Below are 23,850 nucleotides of genomic sequence, written 5' to 3' on the forward strand. Positions count from 1 at the left end.
CCATCCTGGCTAATACGGCGAAACCCCGTCTCTACTAAAAAATACAAAAAACTAGCCGGGCGACGAGGCGGGCGCCTGTAGTCCCAGCTACTCGGGAGGCTGAGACAGGAGAATGGCGTGAACCCGGGAGGCGGAGCTTGCAGTGAGCTGAGAGCCGGCCACTGCACTCCAGCCTGGGCGGCAGAGCAAGACTCCGTCTCAAAAAAAAAAAAAAAAAAAAAAAATTATGTTGTAAAAAATTCATCTTGATGGTAGTTCACATATTTTGGGGGTTTCCTATTTTCTCCCTCTGACACTCTCCATCATACACACTCTCTGAGCCCCCAGTATTACTGATTCTTTCCCCAATTTGTCCTCTTCCCCATTGTCATTAGTGGAAGTGATCTCCAAGGCTCCCCTGCCCCACCCCACGCCCCCCCTACTCTGCCCTTCCCTTCCCTTTTTTTTTTCTGAGACAGAGTTGCACTCTGTTGCAACTGCAGTGATGTGATCACCGCTCACTGCAGCCTCAACCTCTCAGGCTCAGACGATCCTTCCACCTCAGCCTCCCAAGTAGCTGGGACTACAGGCATGCACCACCACACCCAGCTAATGTTTTGTTATATTTTGTAGAGATGGGGCTTTGCCATGTTGTCCAGGCTGGTCTCAAACTCCTGGCCTCAAGTTAGACACCTGCCTCGGCCTCCCAAAGTGCTGGGATTACAGGTGTGAGCCACTGTGACCGGCTATCTCCAAGAATTTCTACACACTGAATACTGCCCCAGCACACGCTGAGACTTCAGGAGAGAACTGTTTTGTGTGATAAGTTGCCCCAGTGCTGTTGCAGGTCAGAACACAAGGAGTGACAGACTCATTGCCTAGTGACTGACTCATTGCCTGTTGAAAAGACAGCCTGTTTGTCTTGCTGCAACCTGCTTAGTACTGACAACCTGTTTTCACCAAGGTACTGTCTCTCTTCCTTTCCTACTTAATCCACCTGGTCTGTGTCCACTTCCCTAACATTCACTGTTTTAGCAGCATCTGCTTATTCTTCACTCACTTCAGTCCCACTGAAGACAGTGAATTCTGACTGTTCTATTTCTCTTACTGCAGACATAGTCTCCAACAACTAAATGCTTCCTATGTCTTCTAGGGTAGCTATGCCCAAGCATTTAAAAACAGAAACATGAATTTTTAATACAAATGTCTTTTTTTTCATTGATTCTTTACATAGACTTAGGGCTTTAGAATTTTAAAAATTATATGGATATTTAATAATACCAGTAAATTAAGAGTGTACTGCAAAACAGATTATAAACAGTGCACATTACATAAAAATTAACTCAAAATGGATCAGCCTAAACGTAAAAGCTAAAACTATAAAACTCTTTTTTTCTTTTCTTTTCTTTTTTTTTTTTTTGAGACAGAGTCTCACTCTGTCACCCAGGCTGGAGTGCAGTGGTGCGATCTCGGCTCACTGCAAGCTCTGCCTCCCGGGTTCACACCATTCTCCTGTCTCCGCCTCCCAAGTAGCTGGGACTACAGGCACCTGCCACCATGCCTGGCTAATTTCTTTTACTTTTTTTTTTTAGTAGAGACAGGGTTTCACTGTGTTAGCCAGGATGGTCTTGATCTCCTGACCTCATGATCTGCCTGCCTCGGCCTCCCAAAGTGCTGGGATTACAGGCATGAGCCACCACGCCCAGCCCTTTTTTTCTTTCTTAAGAGACAGGGTCTCACTCTTTTGTCCAGCCTAGATTGCAAGGTGCAATCACGGCTCAACACAGCCTCAATCTCATGGGCTCAAGTGATCCTCCTACCTCAGCCTCCTGAGTAGCTGGGACAACAGGTGCACACAATCACACCTAATTTTTTTTTTTTTTTTGAAACAGAGTCTCACTCTGTCTCAGGTTGGAGTACAGTGGCATGATCTCAGCTCACTGCAACCTCCACCTCCTGGGCTCAAGCAATTCTCTTGCCTCAGCCTCCTAAGTGGCACACACCACCATACCCAGCTAATTTTTGTATTTTTAGTGGACAGGGTTTCACCATGTTGGCCAGGTTGGTCCCAAACTCCTAACTTCAAGTGATCTGCATGCCTCAGCCTCCCAAAGTGCTGGGATTACAGACATGAGCCACCACACCCAGCCTAAATTTTTTTTTTTTTTGGTAGAGATGAAGTCTCGCTCTATGGGCCAGGCTGGTCTTGAATTCCTGGGCTCAAGTAATCCTCCCACCTCAGCCTTCCAAAGTGCTGGGATTACCGTTGTGAGCCACCATGCCTGGCTTAACACTTTTTTTTTTTTTCTGAGAGACAGTCTCGCTGTGTTGCCCAGACTGAAGTGCAGTGGAGTGATCTCAGCTTACTGCAACCTCCTCCTCTCAGGTTCAAGCGATTCTCCTGACTCAGCTTCCTGAGTAGCTAGGATTACAGGCATACACCACCACGCCCAGCTAATTTTTGTATTTTCAGTAGAGATGGGGTTTCCGCATGTTGGTGAGGCTAGTCTTGAACTCCTGACCTAAGGTGATCAGCCTGCCTTGGCCTCCCAAAGTGCTGTGATTATAGGCACGAGACACCGTGCCTGGCCTGGCCTAACGCTCTTGGACGGGAGCAGTGGCTCATGCCTGTAATCCCAGCACTCTGGGTGGCTGAGACAGGTGGATCACTTGAGCTCAGGAATTCGAGACCAGCCTGGGTAACACAGTGAAACCCCATCTCTACTAAAAATACAAAAACTAGCCAGACATGGTGGCATGCACCTGTCGTCCCAGCTACTTGGAAGGCTGAGGCAGGAAGATCACTTGAGCCCAGAAGGCAGAGGCTCCAGTAAGCTGAGATCATGCCGCTGCATTCCAGCCTGGGCAACAGAGTAAAATCCTATCTCAAAAAAAAAAAAAAGAAGAAAAAAAACATTAAATTTAAATTAAAAAAAAAAAAAACTTTTGTGGTTCAAAGAATATCACCAAGAAAGTTAAAGGCAACCCACAGAATGGGAGAAAATATTTGCAAATCACATATAGGATAAGGGACTAGTATCCAGAATATAAGTGTCACAATTCAATAATTAAAAAAAACTCAGGCCAGGCGCAGTGGCTCCCGCCTATAATCCTAGCACTTTGGGAGGCCGAGGTGGGCGGATCACGAGGTCAGATCAAGACCATCCTGGCGGCCGGGCGCGGTGGCTCAAGCCTGTAATCCCAGCACTTTGGGAGGCCGAGACGGGCGGATCACGAGGTCAGGAGATCGAGACCATCCTGGCGAACACAGTGAAACCCCGTCTCTACTAAAAATACAAAAAACTAGCCGGGCGAGGTGGCGGGCGCCTGTAGTCCCAGCTTCTCGGGAGGCTGAGGCAGGAGAATGGCGTAAACCCGGGAGGCGGAGCTTGCAGTGAGCTGAGATCCGGCCACTGCACTCCAGCCTGGGCGACAGAGCGAGACTCCGTCTCAACAAAAAAAAAAAAAAAAAAAAAAAAAAAAGACCATCCTGGCTAACACGGTGAAACCCATCTCTACTAAAAATACAAAAAATTAGCCAGGCGTGGTGGCGGGCGCCTGTAGTCCCAGCTACTAAGGAGGCTGAGGCAGGAGAATCGCTTGAACCCAAGAGGAGGAGGTTTCAGTGAGCCGAGATCGCACCACTGCTCTCCAGCCTGGGCAACAGAGGGAGACTGTCTCAAAAAACAAAAACAAAAAAACCACAAAACTCATTTAATAAATGGACAAATGGTCTGAATACACAATATTCAATAAATAAAAATGCTCAATATCATTAACCATCAGAGAAATTAAAATCTTTTTTTTTTTTTTTTGAGACAGGGCCTTGCCCCGTCTCCCAGGCTGGAGTGCAATGGCACGATCTCGGCTCACTGCAACCTCCACCTCCAGGGCTCAAGCGAGCCTCCTGTCACAGCCTCCTGAGTAGCTAGGACTACAGGCATGTGCCACCACACCTGGCTAATTTTTGTAATTTTTGATAGAGATGGGGTTTTACCATGTTGCCCAGGCTGATCTTGAACTCCTGGGCTCAAGCCAGTCCCCTGCCTTGGCCTCCCAAAGGGCTGGGATTACAGGCATGAGCCACTACATCTGGCCAAAATACAAATCTAAACCACAATAAGATACAACTTCACACCCACTAAGATAGCTGTAATCAGTTCTACTCCTAGATAGCTATCCCAAAAGAAATGAAAACATGTATTCTTGGCTGGGTGCAGTGTCTCATGCCTGTAATCCCAGAACTTCGGGAGGCCAAGGCAGGCAGATTGCTTGAGCCCAGGAGTTCGAGACTAGCCTGAGCTACATGGTGAACCTTCCTCCATACAAAAAATACAAAAATTAGCCAGGCATGGTGATGCACACCTGTAGTCCCAGCTACTTAGGAGGCTGAAGTGGGAGGATCGCTTGAGCCAGAAGCAAAGGCTGCAGCGAGCTGTGGTCCTGCCACTGCACTCCAGCCTGTGTGACAAAGTGAGACTCCATCTCAACAACAAAAAAAGTGGAAACAATTCAATGTCCATCAACAGATGAATGGATAAGCAAAATATGTTCTATCTACACAATGGAATATTCTTTTTTTTTTTTTTTTGAGACAGAGTCTCCCTCTCTCACATAGGCTGGAGTGCAGCCTGAGCCACCACGCCCGGCAACAATGGAATATTCTTCACATGCTGGCCAGGCATGGTGGCTCACTCCTGCAATCCCAGCAGTTTGCGAAGCCGAGGTGGGTGGATCATTTGAGGTCAGGAGCTCGAGACCAGCCTGACCAACATGGTGAAACTCTGTCTCTATTAAAAAAATACAAAAAAATTAGCCGGACACAGGTTGGACAAGGTGGCTCACACCTGTAATTCCAGCACTTTGGGAGGCCGAGAAGGGTGGATCACCTGAGGTGGGGAGTTCGAGACCAGCCTGACCAACATGGAGAAACCCCGTCTCTACTAAAAATACAAAATTAGCCGGGCGTGGTGGCACATGCTTATAATCCCAGCTACTCAGGAGGCTGAGGCAGGAGAATCACTTGAACCAGGAGGCGGAGGTTGCAATGAGCCGAGATTGTGCCATTGGACTCCAGCCTAGGCAACAAGAACAAACCTCCATCTCAAAAAAAAAAAAAAAGAAAAGAAAACAAAAACAAATTAGCCAGGTGTGGTGGCCCTCGCCTGTAATCCCAATTACTGGGGAGGCTGAGGCAGGAGAATTGCTTGAACCTGGGAAGCAGAGTTTGCAGTGAGCCCAGATAGTTCCACTGCACTCCAGCCCGGGTGACAGAGCAAGACTCCATCTCAAAAAAAAAAAAAAAAGACTTATGCTACAACATGAAACATTTTCCTAAGAGTAAGAAGTCACATACAAAAGACCACATATTGTAGGCTATTTATATGAAATGTCCATAATAGGCAAATCTATCAGACAGAAAGTAGATTAGTGATTAGCTAGGGCTGGAGGGGATGGGAAAGATGGGGGAGTAACTGCTAACAGTATGGGTTTTCTTTTTCAGGGGTGATGAAAACACTCGAAGACTGACTGTGGCAATGGATATACAAGTTAGTTAATATAATTAAAAAAAACACTGAATTGTACACTTCAAAGTGTAAATTGTACGCTATGTGAATTATATTTCAATAAAGCTGTTTAAAAGAGTAACTATGTGTCGAGTCTGTAAGGGTCAGAATCCCTGGTCTAGACCCCATCTGCCACATTTCTGGTATTTTAGGACTTTATGAGGGAAACAACAGTCCTTGCAGGGCTGTGCTGAGCTCATGCAGACTTCCATTCCCTGGCACTCACCTCTGAAAGGCAGACGGATCCACTCAGGCCAGGTGCGTAGATACTTGACATCGATGGCCGCTGGACATTAGCCATTTACGCCCATCCACACGGCTCCAGCCATCTCTGTGAACACCCATAATAATGTTTACTTGTTCACAACTTTTTAACAAAATAAATCATTTACCAACTTGACTCGCATCCTCATAAAGTCAGCCACGTGATTATAACTGCAATAAAGAGTCTGATTCCATTTTGGATGACTGCTGACAGCTTTCAAGCCCCCACCCCTTTCTCTTTCTCCCTCTCATCTGGGCATGCTAACAAGAAAGTCTGAATGTTTCCTCCTTGGTGCCAGCAGGAAGTTCAAACTATGCAAGCCCCAACTCCAACCCCAATATCTAATCACAAAGAAAGCCCAGCCAAGGCCAGGTACACTGGCTTATACCTGTCATCCCAGCACTTTGGGAGGTCAAGGCAGGAGACTCGCTTGAGCCTAGGAGTTCAAGGCCAGCTTGGACAATGTAGTGAAAAGCCTTTAGCCAGGTGTGATGGTACATACCTGAAGTCCCAGCTACTTGGGAGTCCAAGAGCTCAAGCCTGCAGTGAGCTGTGATTGTGCCACTGCACTCCAGCCTGGGTGAGACAGCAAGACCTTGTCTCAAAAAAGAGAAAACAAAAACTAACAAAAATTATATAGTATCGACTGAGCGCAGTGGCTCACGCCTGTAATCCCAGCACTTTGGGAGGCTGAGGCGGGTGAATCACGTGTCCTGGCTAACACGGTGAAACCGTCTCTACTAAAAACTTCAAAAAATTAGCCGGGCGCGGTAGTGGGCGCCTGTAGTCCCAGCTACTGGGGAGGCTGAGGCAGGAGAATGGCGTGAACCTGGGCGTTGGGGCTTGCAGTGAGCTGAGATCATGCCACTGCACTCCAGCCTGGGAGACAGAGCAAGACTCTGTCTCAAAAAAAAAAAACAAAAAAAAAAACCATTATGTAGTATCAACTTGAAAAAGTTTACTCAAGACTTCAAAGGGCATTTGAGTAAGTGAGGAGCTAGACCAGGTACACAGATGAAAGGGCTAAGTACTGAAACCAGAACAACTCTCACTAGACCCGTAAAAGCAATGCCTTCCAAGCAAATCTCTGGAAAAATTTTACTGAAGCATGACAAAATTCACATAGAAGAAGACAGCTCCTGAATATCCACGACAACTCCTTAAAAAACAAAAGGAAGAGAAGAAGAAGAGCTGGGAGTAGTTGTCTTGCCAAAAGTCAAGGCTTCTCCTTAAAGTTCCAGTAAGCAAGCAACCCAGTGAAGGTACAGGAAGGACAGAGCCCCAAATAGACTTGAAGGCATATAATAATTTAGAAGGTGGTAAAGGTGGCCTCACACGAGTAAGTATATCTCTGCACTCCAGCCCGGGCAACAGCGAGTCTCCGTCTCAAAAAAAAAAAAAAGAAAAGAAAAAGAAATATAGAACTACAAGAATATCTTTTGAGTTATCAGAGTAGAAAAATGTTGTTGTTGTTGTTTTGTTTGTTTTTTATCAGATGGAGTCTCGCTGTGGCCCAGGCTGGAGTGCAGTGGTGTGATGACGACTCACTGCAACCTCCGCCTCCTGGGTTTACGTGATTCTCTTGCCTCAGCCTCCTGAGTAGCCAGGACTACATGTATCTGCCACCACATGTAGCTAATTTTATATCTATATCTACCTATCTATCTATTTTTTTTTGAGACAGAGTCTCGTTCTGTAGCTGGGCTGGAGTGCAGTGGCGCGATCTCGGCTCACTGCGACCTCCGCCTCCTGGATTCAAGCGACTCTTGTGCCTCAGCCTCCCAAGTAGTTGGGATTACAGGCATGTGCCACCACACTCAGCTAATTGTTTATATTTTTAATAGAGATGGGGTTTCACCAAATTGGCCAGGCTGATCTCGAACTCCTGACCTCAGGTGATCTGCCTGCCTCAACCTCCCAAAATGCTGGGATTACAGGCATGAGCCACAGCGCACAGCCAAGAATTTCTGTTTTGTTGTTGTTTTTTTAAAGAGACAGAGTCGGCCGGATGTGGTGGCTCAAGCCTGTAATCCCAGCACTTTGGGAGGCCAAGACGGGCGGATCATGAGGTCAGGAGATGGAGACCATCCTGGCTAACATGGTGAAACCCTGTCTCTACTAAAAAAAATACAAAAAACTAGCCAGGCGTGGTGGTGGGCACCTGTAGTCCCAGCTACTCGGGAGGCTGAGGCAGGAGAATGGCGTAAACCTGGGAGGCGGAGCTTGCAGTGAGCTGAGATACGGCCACTGCCCTCCAGCCTGGGCGACAGAGCGAGACTCCGTCTCAAAAAAAAAAAAAAAAGACACAGAGTCTTGCTTTGATGCCCAGGCTTCAATGCAGTAGCATGATCATGGCTCACTTCAATCTTGAACTCCTGGGCTCAGCAGCTATGACCGTAGGAGTATGCCATCACACCTGGCTTATTTATTTTATTTATTTTATTTTATTTTATATTTTATTTTTTATTTTATTTTATTTTATTATTTTTTTGAGACGGAGTCTTGCTCTGTCATCCAGGCTGGAGTGTAGTGGCGCGATCTCGGCTCATTGCAAACCCTGCCTCCTGGGTTCACACCATTCTCCTGCCTCAGCCTCCCTAGTAGCTGGGACTACAGGCGCCCGCCCCCATGTCCAGCTAATTTTTTGTGTTTTTAGTAGAGACAGGGTTTCACCGTGTTAGCCAGGATGGTCTCGATCTTCCAACCTCGTGATCTGCCCGCCTTGGCCTCCCAAAGTGCTGGGATTACAGGCGTGAGTCACCACGCCCAGCCATTTTTTTTTTTTTAATGTTTTGCAGAGATTGGGTCTCACTATGTTGCCCAGGCTGGTTTCAAACTCCTGAGCTCAAGTGATCCTCCAGCCTCAGACTCTCAAAGTGCTGGGATTAAGGCATGAGCCACGGCATCAAGCCAAAAAAAATTTTTTTCTTCCTTTTTTTTTTGAGACAGTGTCTCACTCTGTCACCCAGGCTGGAGTGTAGTGGCATGATCTCGGATCACTGCAACCTCCGCCTCCTGGGTTTCAGCGATTCTCCTGCCTCAGCCTCCCAAATAGCTTGGATTGCTTGTGCCTGCCACCACACCCACCTAATTTTTATATTTTTAGTAGAGACGAGGTTTCACCATGTTGGCCAGGCTGGTGTTGAACTCATGACCTCAAGTCATCCGCCTGCCTCAGCTTCACAAGGTGCTAGAATTATAGGCGTGAGCCACTGCACCAAGCCAAAGAATTTCTTAAACAACTCACAAAAGGCACAAAACATAAAGAAAAAGATTTGAGGCCGGGCGCGGTGGCTCAAGCCTGTAATCCCAGCACTTTGAGAGGCCGAGACGGGCAGATCACGAGGTCAGGAGATCGAGACCATCCTGGCTAACACGGTGAAACCCCGTCTCTACTAAAAAAAAAACTACAAAAAACTAGCCAGGCGAGGTGGTGGTGGCTGTAGTCCCAGCTACTCAGGAGGCTGAAGCAGGAGAATGGCGTGAACCCGGGAGGCGGAGCTTGCAGTGAGCTGAGATCCGGCCACAGCACTCCAGCCTGGGTGACAGAGCGAGACTCCGTCTCAAAAAAAAAAAAAAAAAAAGAAAAGAAAAAGATTTGAAACATCTTACTATATCAAAATGAGTAATACACCATGAACATAAAAGAACATTCAAAATACTATCTCTACAATGGCTTATCAATTACAGAGGGGAAAAAGTGGAGGATCCCGGCAAGAGCACTTTAACCACATGACAGAAGTCTGATCACCACCAGCTCTCACATGCTTCCTGACATGACACACCAAGAACAACATGATGTCACTCAGACAATGCCCTGCCGAAGATGAGAGTCTGAATTTAATATTGGGAACATCAACTGAATATCAAGTGACAATCTACACAACCACCAGCTGGGTCTTTTAAAAAAATATCAATTTCATGAAAAAAAAAAAAAAAAAAGAAAGAAGAGTGCCATTCAAGGTTGAGGGAGACTAAAATAACATGACAAGTAAATGTAACACAGGATCCTGGATCAAAAGAAATACCCAAAAAACCATACAAACTATATCAGCTACATAAAACTATATCAGACAAGAGTTCTGTATCAATAATAAAGTACCTGGGGCCAGGCGCAGTGGCTCACTCCTATAATCCCAGCACTGTGGGAAGCCAAAGTAGGCAGATCACTTGAGGTCAGGAGTTCAAGACCAACCTGGCCAACATGGCGGAACCCCATCTCTACTAAAAAGACAAATATCAGCTGGGCATAGTGGCACAATGCCTGTAATTCCAGCTACTCAGGAGGCTGAGGCAGGAAAACCACTTGAGCCTGGGAGGTGGAGGTTGCAGTGAGCCAAGATCGCACCACTGGACTCTACACTGGTAAGATTCTATCTCTGGCCGGGTGTGGTGGTTCATGCCTGTAATCCCAGCACTTTGGAAGGCTGAGGCAGGTGGATCACGAGGTCAGGAGATCGAGACCATCCTGGCTAACACAGTGAAATCCCGTCTCTACTAAAAATACAAAAAATTAGTTGGGCTTGATGGCGGGTGCCTGTAGTTCCAGCTACTCAGGAGGCTGAGGCAGGAGAATGGCGTGAACCCGGGAGGCGGAGCTTGCAATGAGCCGAGATCATGCCACTGCAGTCCAGGCTGGGTGACAGAGTGAGACTCCGTCTCAAAAAAAAAAAAGATTCTAGCTTAAAAGAAAAAAGTATACTTTGGTGTGATAATAACACTAGTTTTGTTCAAGAATGTTCTTTTTGGTTGAGTATGGCAGCTCACACCCGTAATCCCAGCACTTTGGGAGGCCAAGGCAGGAGGATTGCTTAAGGCCAGGAGTTCAAGACCAGTCTGGGCAACATCGTGAGACCTCATCTCTACAAAAAATACAAAATTAAAAAACAAGAACGTTACTTTTCTTACAAGATCCTGGCTGAAGTATTTCAGAGTGAGGTATGATATCTACAACATACTTTCAGTAACTCAGTCAAAAAAAACTAAGTGTATGTAAATATATGTCTGTACCACACCCGCCTCTGCAACACCTGCTGTGTGTATGAGTGTGTGTGTGTATGAGAACCTGACCGGGCACAGTGGCTCAAGCCTGTAATCCCAGCACTTTGGGAGGCCAAGAAAGGTGGATCACGAGGTCAGGAGATCGAGACCATCCTGGCTAACATGGTGAAACCCCATCTCTACTAAAAAATACAAAAAAAACTAGCCGGGCAAGGGGCGGGCGCCTGTAGTCCCTGCTACTCGGGAGGCTGAGGCAAGAGAATGGCGTAAACCGGGAGGCGGAGCTTGCAGTGAGCCGAGATCTGGCCACTGCACTCCAGCCTGGGCGACAGAGCGAGACTCCGTCTCAAAAAAAAAAAAGAGAACCCTATGTCAGAGGTGTCTGAACCAAAGCAAACCTCCATCTTAAACGGGGACTGGGTAAAATAAGGCTGAGACCTACTGGGCTGCATTTCCTGATAGTTAAGGCATTCTGGGACACAGGATGAGACAGGAGATTGGCAAGATACAGGTCATAAAGACCTTGTTGATAAAACAGCTTGCAGTAAAGAAGGCGCCCAAAACCAAGACGGCGACAAGAGTGACCTCTGGTCCTGCTCCCACTAGCACCATGACAGTTTACAAATGTCATAGTAACATCAGGAAGTTAACCCTACGTGGCCTAAAAATGGTAGGCATGAATAATCCACCCCTTGTTTAGCATAGAATCAAGAAACAACCATAAAAATGAGCAACCAGCAGTTCTTGGGGCTGCTCTATCTATGGAGTAGCCATTCTTTTATTCCTTTACTTTCTTAATAAACTTACTTTCACTTTACTCTGTGGACTCGCCCTGAATTTTCTTTCCCGAGATATAAGAACCCTTTCTTGGGGTATAGCTCCGGACCCCCTTTCTGGTAACACCTATGCATGTGTTTGAGGCAGGGAGAAGAGAAAGATAAAGCTGATGTGGCAAAAAGTGTTAATAATTTGAGAATCTGGATGGTTTTACAAGTGTTAAACTATTCCTGCAACTTTTATGCAACTGTGGAACTCTTCAAAATGAAAAGCTGGGTGAAGAGAGAGGGAAACAAGCAGTAGAATGGAGGAAAGTCACTTGCTGTGGGAAAAGAAAACCAGACAAAAGCTGGGTATTCAAAACGTATTTTAACATGCCCAAGTTCCAACAGCCAAATTTTTTTACTTGGCAAAAAATAAGAGACATTTTCGGGCTGATGGTAATTTTAATAAAGGTTTAGGTTGCATTTGTCAAAACTCATCAATGGTACAGTGAAGATCTGTGCATTTCACTGAAAGTCAATTTTGGCTCAAAAAATTTAAAAAAGCACTATTGAACTCTAATTCATGGTAAGCATAGTGAGCTGTCTGAGGGAAAAGTGTTGTGATATATGCGACTTACTTTGAAATGTTTCCAAAAATAGGTGGATTAATGGATGGCTGAAAGGATGGACAGAAGGAAAGGTAAGGGATACATCAAGTTCAGCAGATGTTAACGGGGTCTTTCACTGCACAAGTCTTTCAGCTTCTCTATCTAAACCAGTATTTTCTGTCATAAAATATTGAGACTGGGAGAGTGCACAAAGGAAATAAGCCACTAAACCAAGGAAAAACAGCGAAATGGTCACTAAACAGGTGCAAAAATGCGGCCCTCACTGAGAACTGCGGTAAAACATGATTTTGCAATATCAGATGGAAAAACACGCAGGTGATCTAACACCTGCGAGACTGAAAGGGGAAGCACCTCAGCCCCCTGGCTCACGGCCACCAATTCAGCCGGAGGCCGACCCAAGCCTACACTGCCCCTCCCACCAGCCAGTAGAAAAGCGGCAGACTCAGGGGTAAGTTACCCCAGGGGACGGACCAGGACCCCAGCAGGTGCGGCAAAACTGTCTCTATGGGAGGGCGGGCTAGAGATGCGAGCATAGAACTCACGGGTGACTCTAAGGAAAGAGCGGGGGCGTCCAGACCAGCCCGGGAGCGACCTGGCCCTCAGAGGAGTGACCCCAATCGCCACGGGGCGTCCCCACCCGCCAGGACAACTACGCCCCTGGCCAGACCCTCGCCCTAGGGAGCCCAACATGCCCACTACCCACGTGAAACCCACCCGCGGACGCGCCCCTCGCCTCCCTACAAGGACCCGGCGGGCCTCCACCCGCCAAGCCGTCCCCCCGGGGGAAATGGAGGCAGCGCAGGGATCAGGGATGCGTCGGCACTTACAGTTGGCGGCCGGCGGCAGCCATGTTCCGGGCGATTGCGCTTGCGCGGCTGCCGGGACACGGATGTGCGCGTGCGCGGAGTCCCCGCGCTTCCCCAGCCCAACGCTGGAGCTGCCGCGGGTACCGGGTTATTGGCCCCGTGGACTTGCCTCGGGGCGGACGCGCAGGAGTTTACTTTCTCCTATGGCCTCCGCTGATTTGTAACCTGATGCTATCATTATTTTGTTATACAGCCTTCCTTTTATTTACTGCATAATTTCCTAAAATATTTCTATAATTTTTTTTGAGATGTTAAAATTCAGAATAAGTACACTCATTATTCATTGGCAATATAATTATTTACTGGGTGCGTGGCTCACGCCTGTAATCCCACCATTTTGGGAGGCCTAATTTGTTAAAATGACTAGATCTAAGAAATGTAAACAAAGCCAGTAACTTTCCTCTGTAGTAACAGCCAGTTGAAAATGAAAACTACACATTGTTTTCATTCTTTCAGTGATTCTCTTAAACTTTAGCATGGGAAAATTGGAAGCCTAAACATTTACTGACAGGGAAAGAGAGAAATTGTGGTATGAGAAAAGGAGCAATAGGGGGTGGTTAAAACAAACGGACTGGGCTCACCTAAGGTCAGGAGTTTTAGACCAGCCTGGCCAACATGGGGGAACTTCGTCTCCACCAAAAATACAAAAATTATCCAGGCCTGGTGGCAGGCGCCTGTAATCTCAGCTCCTCTGGAGGCTGAGGTAAGAGAATCGCTTGAACCCAGGAAGCGGAGGTTGCAGTGAGTGGAGATCGCACCATCACACTCCAGCCTGGGGGACAAGAGCGAGACTTCATCTCAAAAAAAAAAAAAAAGACTAACTTATATACAAATGGACAGTTCTCCAGAAACAGAGTGCAAAAAGTAAACTGTGCACTTATCCACATGATACAACTTACGTGGAAATAAAAGACATAAAATCTACATGTTATACAGAGATTCATATATAAGTAGTAAAGTAACAATAACATGGACTAGATCGATTGTCCAACCTCAAGAAAGTGGCACCTGAGGGGAGAGAGGGGAAAGAGTTGGGGAAGAGACAAAGGAGACCTCAGTTACACCTGTGATGCTTGATATGAAAAAACAAATCAAAACCTGAAAATCTGACTATATGTTAACACAGGTAAAATCTCGATGATACATGGGTGTCAGCTTTATTAGTTATATATTATTCTATTACTCTCTGAACCTCTTCGCAGGTTGAAATACTTCACAATGTTGAAATGAAAATTGGAAAAAAAATTCTAATCCAGAATAGTGATTAAATTGTCACTCACAATAGTGATGCTGGGAGCAACTTGGAAATCAATTAGCAAAAGCAATAAAGGATTTTCATGAAGAAAATACAAAAACCTCATTAACAGACCTAAAGTTAAGTTCAGAACAAACTGACATATTATTCCTGAATGGAAAGTATTTTTTTTAAATTTCTCCATGAAGGCCTACATATTTTTTTAAAGTATTAAAATATCAGACCGGGAACAGTGGCTCACACCTGTAATCCAAACACTTTGGGAGGCCAGGCTGGGGGAATCACCTGAGGTCAGGAGTTCAAGATGAGCCTGGCCAACATGGTAAAACCCCATCTCTAAAAATATAAAAATTGGCTGGGCACGGTGGCTCACACCTGCATTCCTAGCACTCGGTCTCAAAAAAAAAAAAAAAAAGATCTTCACAAAACTACTAAACAAAATTATAGCAATTCCAATTCAAAGACTCCCCCTGCTCCGCCAGCTCACAGAATAAAACAACTTAAAGATCATATGAAAAGTCCAACAGTATCTGGTTAAAAGAATAGTCAGAAGCCGGTTACGGTGGCTCACGACTATAATCCCAGCACTTTGGAGGCTGAGGTGGGTAGATCACTTGAGGTCTGGAATTCAAGACCAGCCTGGCGAACATGGTGAAACCCATCTGTACTAAAAATACAAAAATTAGCTGGGTGTGGTGACAGGCACCTGTAATCCTAGCTACTCAAGAGGCTGAGGCAGGAGAATTGCCTGAACCTGGGAGGCGGAAGTTGCAGTGAGCTGAGATCGCACCACTGCACTCCAGCCTGGGTGAAAACGCGATACTCTGTCTCCCAAAAAAAAAAAAAAAAAAAAAAAAGCCAGGCACTCTTTATTAGATACTAAAATGTACCATATTAAGCAGATGGGCTAAAATAGGCACTAAAACACACAAATATCAGAAGAATAGAAGAGTATGAAAGAAGAGATGAGTAAAAGTAATCATCTAGTAATAAAAAGTTAACAATAAAGCATAACATCATGAATAATAACAAGGGTGTTTTTTCTGTTCAGTGGCAAAGAGAAATCCTTAGTGCTAAGTATTGTGCTGGCACAAGTGTATATTCTTTTTTGTAGTTTTTGAGACTGGGTCTCACTCTGTCCCCCAGGCTGGAGTGCAGTGACAAGATCTCAGCTCACTGCAACCTCCACCTCCCAGGTTCAAGTGATTCTCCTGCCTCAGCCTCCAGAGTAGCTGGGATTACAGGCACACACCACCACACCCGGCTAATTTTAGTATTTTTAGTAGAGACAGGGTTTCACCTTGTTGGCCAGGCTAGTCTCAAACTCCGACCTCAGGTGATCCACCCACTTGAGCCTCCCAAAGTGTTGGGATGACAGGTGTGAGACACTGCGCCTGGCCACACGTGTATATTCTTCTAGGTCACAGGTAGGCGATCTTTTTCCGTAAAAAGCGCAGTAATAAATATTTTCAGCTTTGCAGACCGTAAGGTCTCTGCCATGACTACCCAACTCTGCCAGATAGCAGCTTAGATAATACTAAACAAACGAGTGTGACTGCATTCCAGTAAAACTTTACAGAAACAGAAGGCCCACTGAGGCCATTGTTTGCCAATCCCTGTTCAGGAATTATCTGTTTGTTCTTTTTTTTTTTTCTTTTTTTTTTTTGAGACGGAGTCTCGCTATCATCCAGGCTGGAGTGCAGTGGCCGGATCTCACCTCACCGCAAGCTCCGCCTCCCAGGTTCACGCCATTGTCCCGCCTCAGCCTCCCGAGTAGCTGGGACTACAGGCGCCCGCCACGTCCCCCGGCTAGTTTTTTGTATTTTTTAGTAGAGACGGGGTTTCACCGTGTTAGCCAGGATGGTCTCGATATCCTGACCTCGTTATTCACCCGTCTCGGCCTCCCAAAGTGCTGGGATTACCGCGCCCGGCCTCTGTTTGTTCTTAGGGTAGAAGATTTTCTACATCAAGATTAGCATCCCAGAAGTCATTTACAAAATGACTTTTTTTTTTCTTATGATAGGGTCTTTGTTTTTTTTTTTTTTTTTTTTTTGGGACGGAGTCTCGCTCTGTCGCCCAGGCTGGAGCGCAGTGGCCAGATCTTAGCTCACTGCAAGCTCCGCCTCCCGGGCTTACGCCATTCTCCTGCCTCAGCCTCCCGAGTAGCTGGGACTACAGGCGCCCGCCACGTCCCCCGGCTAGTTTTTTGTATTTTTTTAGTAGAGACGGGGTTTCATCGTGTTAGTCAGGATGGTCTCGATCTCTTGACCTCGTGATCTGCCCTTCTCGGCTTCCCAAAGTGCTGGGATTACAGGCTTGAGCCACCGCGCCAGGCTGAGATGGGGTCTTTGTTGTCTAGGATGTAGTCCAGTGGCATGATCATAGCTCACTGCAGCCTTGACCTCATGGGCTCAAGCGATCCTCCCATCTCAACCTCCCCAGTTGCTGGGACTACAGGTGTACACCACCATGCCTCTAATTTTTTAAGAGATGGGCTCTCACTATTTTACCCAGGCTGCTCTCAAACTCCAGGACTCAAGTAATCCTCAGCCTGTAATGTGCTGGGGTTACAGGCATGAGCCACCTTGTCTGGCCAATGTATGTGATCTTTTTCCGTTTTTTTTTTTTTTTTTTTTTTTTTTGGACGGAGTCTCGCTCTGTCGCCCAGGCTGGAGTGCAGTGGCGTGATCTCGGCTCACTGCAGCCTCCAACCTCTGCATCCCCGGTTCAAGCGATTCTCCTGTCTCAGCCTTCCCAGTAGCAGGGATTATAGGCACGTGCCACCTCGCGTGGCTAATTTTTGTATTTTTAGTAGAGACGGAGTTTCACCATGTTGGCCAGGCTGGTTTCGAACCCCTGAGCTCACGCAATCCGCCCGCTTGGGCCACCCAAAGTGCTGGGATTACAGGCGTGGGCCACTGTTGTTGCTTCTTTTATTTTATTTATTTATTTATTTATTTTTGAGACGGAGTCTCGCTCTGCCGCCCAGGCTGGAGTGCAGTGGCCAGATCTCAGCTCACTGCAAGCTCCGCCTCCCGGGTTCACGCCATTCTCCTGCCTCAGCCTCCTGAGTAGCTGGGACTACAGGCGCCTGCTACCTCGCCCAGCTAGTTTTTTGTATTCTTTTAGTAGAGACGAGGTTTCACCGTGTTCGCCAGGATGGTCTCGATCTCCTGACCTCGTGATCCGCCCGTCTCGGCCTCCCAAAGTGCTGGGATTACAGGCTTGAGCCACCGCGCCCGGCCAGTTGTTGCTTCTTTAATGGGGCACTCAAGGCATTTTGTTGCTGGCTCAACATCCCTTTCAGGCCTTCACTGACCTATGCCACACGGCACTTGCGCCCAGGGATAAAGAGCCGGCTCAGCTTCTGCTCACCCGAGTCCTCTTGCCAGAAAGGCCCTCTGGCCTTTGTCCAGTTGCTGGACGCTGCCTCTTCTTTCTGGTTGGTCTCCTCCTGCAGAAGGCATTCGCGAATGCCCCAGTGGAGCCACACGGTCCATGCCTCTTCCACTTATTTCCCCAGGGCTCACATTCCACAACTACTAAATCAACACCGACAGACTCATAAGCAGCCCCTTCCTCGTCCTTTTTTCCCTCCGGAGCTCGGGAACGTCTGCCGGGGGTGAGGGGGACTCGCAGACCACCCCCCGCCAGGCGGAGGTTGGGGGCCGTCACCTGGCCAGGTGTCCGGGGACCGGCTCGGGCGGCTGACACCGCAGTCCACGAGAAGCGAGGAGGATCCTTGGACTGTGGGCAGGATCGCTGGCAAGGGAGGCCCTGCCCGGAAGGCGGGATCTGGGGACGATCCCCATTCTTACCAGTCGCAGACGCGGAGCGCACAGGAGTCGCCGCAGCCCCAGCCCGTGCAGCCACGGCGGAGCCGAGGCCGCGACTCCGGGCCTGTTGGCCGGAACCCGCAGCTGTGTCCCGGGCCCTCTGGGTTGCGGCCACCCTTTAGAGCCCCCGCCCCGCACTACTCCGCGGTGCCTTGGAGAGTCCGGGTCATCACGCCCCTCCGCCAAGGCGGATGCCGGACCCTCCGCTGCACATGCGCGCCCACTGCGGCGCTGTCGCTGCGCATGCGTGTGCCTCCACCGCCTACATCTCCCAGAAAACCCCGCGATGAGGTGCTCCACGACGTCCTCCCTCAGGTTGCGTTAGCCGCGACGATGTCGCCCTCTAGCGGCAGCAGGGAGGCAGTGGGGGTCCTGGGCGTGGCGGTGTGCCGGTGTTCTGGGAGGATACCTGGCGCCCACCTTGAAGGGACCTGAACGTGAGAGGGAAAAACGCCCGTGATGCCAAGGCTTGGGCAGCGGACAGCCAAAATCCTGAAACCCCGAGGTGCTCCCTGTGATTCACTTTCCAGGGGCCCCTCAGGGCCCCGACGCTGGCCCGGAGGGCGGTCGCTGACTATCTTGAGACTGAAGCTCACTTTAGGATCCTGGGCGTTCCTGTCAGTTTTTTTATGAATACAGGGAAAACCAGTGGCTTACTGACAGTTAGTTTAGAAACTCGCTGAGGAGGGCCGGGCGCGGTGGCTCGCGCCTGTAATCCCAGCACTTTGGGAGGCCGAGGCGGGCGGATCGCCTGAGGTCAGGAGTTCAAGAGTAGCCTGGCCAACATGGTGAAACTACTAAAAATACAAAAAATAGTCTCTACTAAAAATACAAAAAATTAGCCGGGCGTGGTGGCGGGCACCTATAGTCCCAGCTACTCAGGAAGGCTGAGGCAAGAGAGTCGCTTGAACTCGGGAGGCGGAGGTTGCGGTAAGCCGAGATCGTGCCATTGCACTCCAGCCTGGGCAACAAGAGTGAAACTCAGTCGCGAAAGAAAGGGAGAGAGAGGGGAAGGGAGAAAGAGAGGGAGGAAGGAAAGAAGAAAAGAGAAAGAAACAGCCTCTGAGGATCAAGCAATTCCCTCAGCCAAAGAGGTAAGAACTGCAAAATAAGTATTGCATTTACCTTACCCCAACATTGTATTAAGAACATTTTCAAACAGGCAGAAAATTTGAAACAATTGTGTGGGCCTGGCCCAGTGGCTCACACCTGTGCTTTCTGCACTTTGGGAGGCTGGGAAGGGAGGGTCGCTTGAGCTCAGGAGTTCGAGAACTGTCTGGGCAACATAGTGAGACCTCATTTCTAAAAAAAAAATTTTTTTTAATTAACCGGGCTTTGTGGCACGCGCCTGTAGTCCCAGCTACTCAGGAGACTGAGCAGGAGGATCCCCTGAGCCCCGGGATGTTGAGGCATGATTGTACCACTGCACTCTAGCCTGGATGACAGAGTGAGACTCTGTCTCACAAGAAAAAAAAAAAAAGAATTGTATGAACACCCGCGTATCCAGCCCCTGGGTTAGATAATTAATGTTCAACAATATATGCTTGATCCAAGTATCCATTATTGCATTTATTTCGATAGTAATTAAACAGGGGATTGAGTGACTATGGGCCAGCCGTGGAGGCTCATGCTTGTAATCCCACACTTTGAGAGGCTGAGGCAGGAGAATCAGTGGAGCACAGGAGATCAAGGCTGCGGTGAGCTGTGATTGCACTTCAGCCCGGGTGACAGAGTGAGACCCTGTCTCACAAGAAAAAACAAACAAGAAAAGAGTGACTAATGGATTCAAGCCAATTAGCATCTGCTTATTAGCACATATGCTTTCTAGTTACATAAACTGAGTCAAAAGATTTCATTTCTCTAAAACTTTGTAATTTAACCATCAGAGCAGAGTATAACATACAGAGTTGTATGAGCACTGCATTAGCTAATACCTGTGTGCTCTGCATGGTAAATCTTCAATGCAAATCCGCTGTTTAATTTCTGAAGCACATTTTTGGAAGAACTGCTACAAGTACAATTCCTAGAAGCTACAGAGAATGGCATAAACATTTAAAATAGTTTTAGTTATATACTATGAAATTTCCTTTCATACGTCTTCTACCATCAGTGTGAGAAGGTCACTGCCGCCCACGTTCACCCAGCAGAGATTCATGTTCTCTAAGCTTTGCATGTCTCTATTGTTTTCTGGTTTTTTGTTTTGTTTTTTTGAGATGGAGTCTTGCTCTGTCACCCAGGCTGGAGGGTAGTGGCACAATCTCGGCTCACTGCAACCTTCGCCTCCTGGGTTCAAGCGATTCTCCTGCCTCAGCCTCCTGAGTAGCTGGGACTACAGGCGCGCACCACCACACCCAGCTATTTTTTGTATTTTTAGTGGATACAGAGTTTCGCCATATTGGCCAGGTTGGTCTCGAACTCCTGACTTCGTGATCCACCCGCCTCGGCCTCCCAAAGTGCTAGGATTACAGGCATGAGCCACCGTGCCCGGCCTGTTTTCTGTTTTTGTGTAACAACTTACCACAAAATTAGCAGCTTAAAAACCACATTTTTTTCTGCTTTTTTTTGGAAACGGAGTCTCGCTGTATTGCCCAGGCTGGAGTGCAGTGGCACCATCTCGGCTCACTGCAAGCTCCGCCTCCCGGGAAAAACCACATGTATTTATTATCTCACTGTTCTTGTGAGTCAAGAGTCTGGGCATAGCTTAACTGGGCCCTCTGTTTAGGATCTCCTAGAGGTAGCAATCAAGCTGTCAGCTGTCTACATTCCCATCTGTAGACTTGATTGTAGAAGAATCTACTTTCACGTTCATTCAGTTGGCTGAATCCATTTCTTTGCAGCTGTAGAGCTCACAGTAGCTTCCTTTTTTCAGGCCACCAGCAAGAGTCGGTAACTAAGTCTTCTCATTTATTTATTTAGATAGAACCTCACCACACCTTGTCATCCAGGCTGGAGTGCAGTGGCGCAATCATACTTTACTACAGCCTCAACTTCCTGGGCTCCAGCATTCATCTTGCCTCAGCATCTCAAATAACTGGGATTACAGGCATACACACCACCATGCCTGGCTAATTTTAAAAATTTTTTTTTTGTTTAGCCAGGCATGCTGGTATGCACCTCTAGTCCCAGTTACTCGGAAGGCTGAGGCAGGAGAATCACTTGAACCCAGGAGGTGGAGGTTGCAGTGAGCTGAGATTGCACCATTGCACTCCAGCCTGGATGACAGAGTGAGATTCTGTCTCAAAAAAAAAAAAAAAAAAAAGGGCCGGGCGCGGTGGCTCAAGCCTGTAATCCCAGCACTTTGGGAGGCCGAGACGGGCGGATCACGAGGTCAGGAGATCGAGACCATCCCAGCTAACACGGTGAAACCCCGTCTCTACTAAAAATACAAAAACTAGTCGGGCGAGGTGGCCGGCGCCTGTAGTCCCAGCTACTCGGGAGGCTGAGGCAGGAGAATGGCGTAAACCCGGGAGGCGGAGCTTGCAGTGAGCTGAGATCCGGCCACTGCACTCCAGTCCGGGCGACAGAGCGAGACTCTGCCTCAAAAAAAAAAAAAAAAAAAAGTAGAGAACAGTCCACACTATGTTACCCGGGCTGGTCTCAAACTTCTGGCCTTAAGTGATCCACTGGCCTCAGCCTACCAAAGTATTGGGATTACAGGTGTGAGCCACTACCATCAGCTAAGCTCTGTTTCAAAGACTTTCAACTGTTTTGGAACATTTGCAAAATCCCTAAGCTTTGCCAGATAACCTAAACTTATCATAGTGTCACAACAGGAAGTGCCGCAGGTACCATCATAGAATTCTTTCTGTCACAGTATACAACCCAGAAATTGAAATGTATTGTTCATTTAAATAGCATGGTTTGTTTGTTTGTTGTTTGCTCTGTTGCCCAGGCTGGAGTGCAGTGGCACAATCTTGGCTCACTGCAACCTCTGCCTCCCATGTTCAAGCGATTCTCCCGTCTCAGCCTCCCTAGTAGTTGGGATTACAGGTGCACGCCACCATGCCTGGCTAATTTTTTTTTTTTTTTTTTTTTTTTTTTTGAGACGGAGTCTCGCTCTGTCGCCCAGGCTGGAGTGCAGTGGCCGGATCTCAGCTCACTGCAAGCTCCGCCTCCCGGGTTTACTCCATTCTCCTGCCTCAGCCTCCCGAGTAGCTGGGACTACAGGTGCCCGCCACCTCGCCCAGCTAGTTTTTTTCTATTTTTTAGTAGAGACGGGGTTTCACCGGCTTAGCCAGGATGATCTCGATCTCCTGACCTCGTGATCCGCCCGTCTCGGCCTCCCAAAGTGCTGGGATTACAGGCTTGAGCCACCGCGCCCGGCTTTTTTTTTTTTTAAGTAGAGACAGGGTTTCTCCATACTGGCCAGGCTGGTCTCAAATTCCTGACCTCAGGTGATCTGTCTGCCTCAGGCTTGAGCCACCACGCCCGGCCTAACTTGCATGTTCTTTTTTTTTTTTGAGACGGAGTCTCACTCTGTCGCCCAGGCTGGAGTGCAGTGGCAGGATCTCAGCTCACTGCAAGATCTGCCTCCTGGGTTTACGCCATTCTCCTGCCTCAGCCTCCTGAGTAGCTGGGGCTACAGGCGCCCGCCACTTCGCCCGGCTAGTTTTTTTGTATTTTTTAGTAGAGATGGCATTTCACCGTGTTAGCCAGGATGGTCTCGATCTCCTGACCTCGTGATCCGCCCGTCTCGGCCTCCCAAAGTGCTGGGATTACAGGGTTGAGCCACCGCGCCCGGCCTGCATGTTCTTAATAACCAGCAAATTTGCACATGTCCTGTAAGTCTGTTCATTAGCTACCCAATTGTTGAGGAGACTGGCCACTTCATATAGTTCACTCATGTCTGTGCTGGAGTGTGTATCACAGCTGTGCATTAAGTTTTATGTAACAGCTCCCTGGCTTCCTTTTCCTCTGATTTTTTCCGTCTGGCTTCTCCAGGCTTTACAGTTAAGGATCAGTAGATACTGAGATGGAGTTGGAACTGCAAAAGGTTTATTGGGGGGCATACCTCACACCTCTATTCACACCACATGACCTAACATCCTGTTTGTTAAAGCTAGTCTCATGTGTTTTAGTCCCAAGGCAAGGAACAGGGAGAGGTTCTGTGTTAATTATCCACTGCTTTGTAAGAAATTACCCCAAAACATAGCAGCTTAGGCCGGGTGCGGTGGCTCAAGACCAGCCTGGCCAACATGGTGAAACCCCGTCTCTACTAAAACAAATTAGCAAAGCATGGTGGTGCTCTCCTGTAATTCCAGCTACTCGGGAGGCTGAGGCAGGAGAATCGTTTGAACCCCGGAAGCAGAGGTTGCTGTGACCAAGACTGTGCCATTGCACTCCAGCCTGGGCAACAGAGTGAGACTCTATCACAAAACCAAAAACAGGAGTGGTGTGCGGTGGCTCACACCTATAATCCCAGCACTTTGGGAGGCCAAGGTGGGCAGATCACGAGGTCAGGAGATTGAGACCATTCTGGCTAACACAGCGAAGCCCCATCTCTACTAAAAATACAAAAAATTAGCCGGGCATGGTGGCGGGCGCCTGTAGTTCCAACTACTCGGGAGACTGAGGCAGGAGAATGGTGTGAACCCGGGAGGCGGAGCTTGCAGTGAGCCGAGATCATGCCACTGCACTCCAGCCTGGGCGACAGGGCGAGACTCCATTTCAAAAAAAAAAAGGCAAGACAAG

The 23,850-nt window shown here is 47.9% G+C and overlaps 1 protein-coding gene across 7 annotated transcripts in view; it reads right to left on the reverse strand.

The window, feature by feature from the left end:
* Positions 1-18,385, reverse strand: part of ZNF329 (zinc finger protein 329) — a 35,376-nt gene extending 16,991 nt beyond the window's left edge. For 2 of the 7 annotated variants that reach the window (XM_033224708.1, XM_033224705.1), the window contains exons 1-2: positions 17,699-18,385; positions 5,773-5,877 (exon numbers count right to left, since the gene is read on the reverse strand). The gene's annotated coding sequence lies outside the window, so the exon portion shown is untranslated. Of the gene's footprint in view, positions 1-5,772; positions 5,878-6,313; positions 6,407-13,029; positions 13,131-17,642 lie in introns of those variants that run through there. The other 5 variants (XM_033224707.1, XM_033224703.1, XM_033224704.1 and 2 more) reach the window with 4 other exon arrangements.
* Between the last annotated feature and the right edge of the window lie 5,465 nt (positions 18,386-23,850).

The sequence above is a fragment of the Trachypithecus francoisi genome, unplaced genomic scaffold (assembly GCF_009764315.1).
Source record: "Trachypithecus francoisi isolate TF-2019V2 unplaced genomic scaffold, Tfra_2.0 Lachesis_group12, whole genome shotgun sequence".
In the NCBI taxonomy this organism is placed as follows: Eukaryota; Metazoa; Chordata; class Mammalia; order Primates; family Cercopithecidae; genus Trachypithecus; species Trachypithecus francoisi.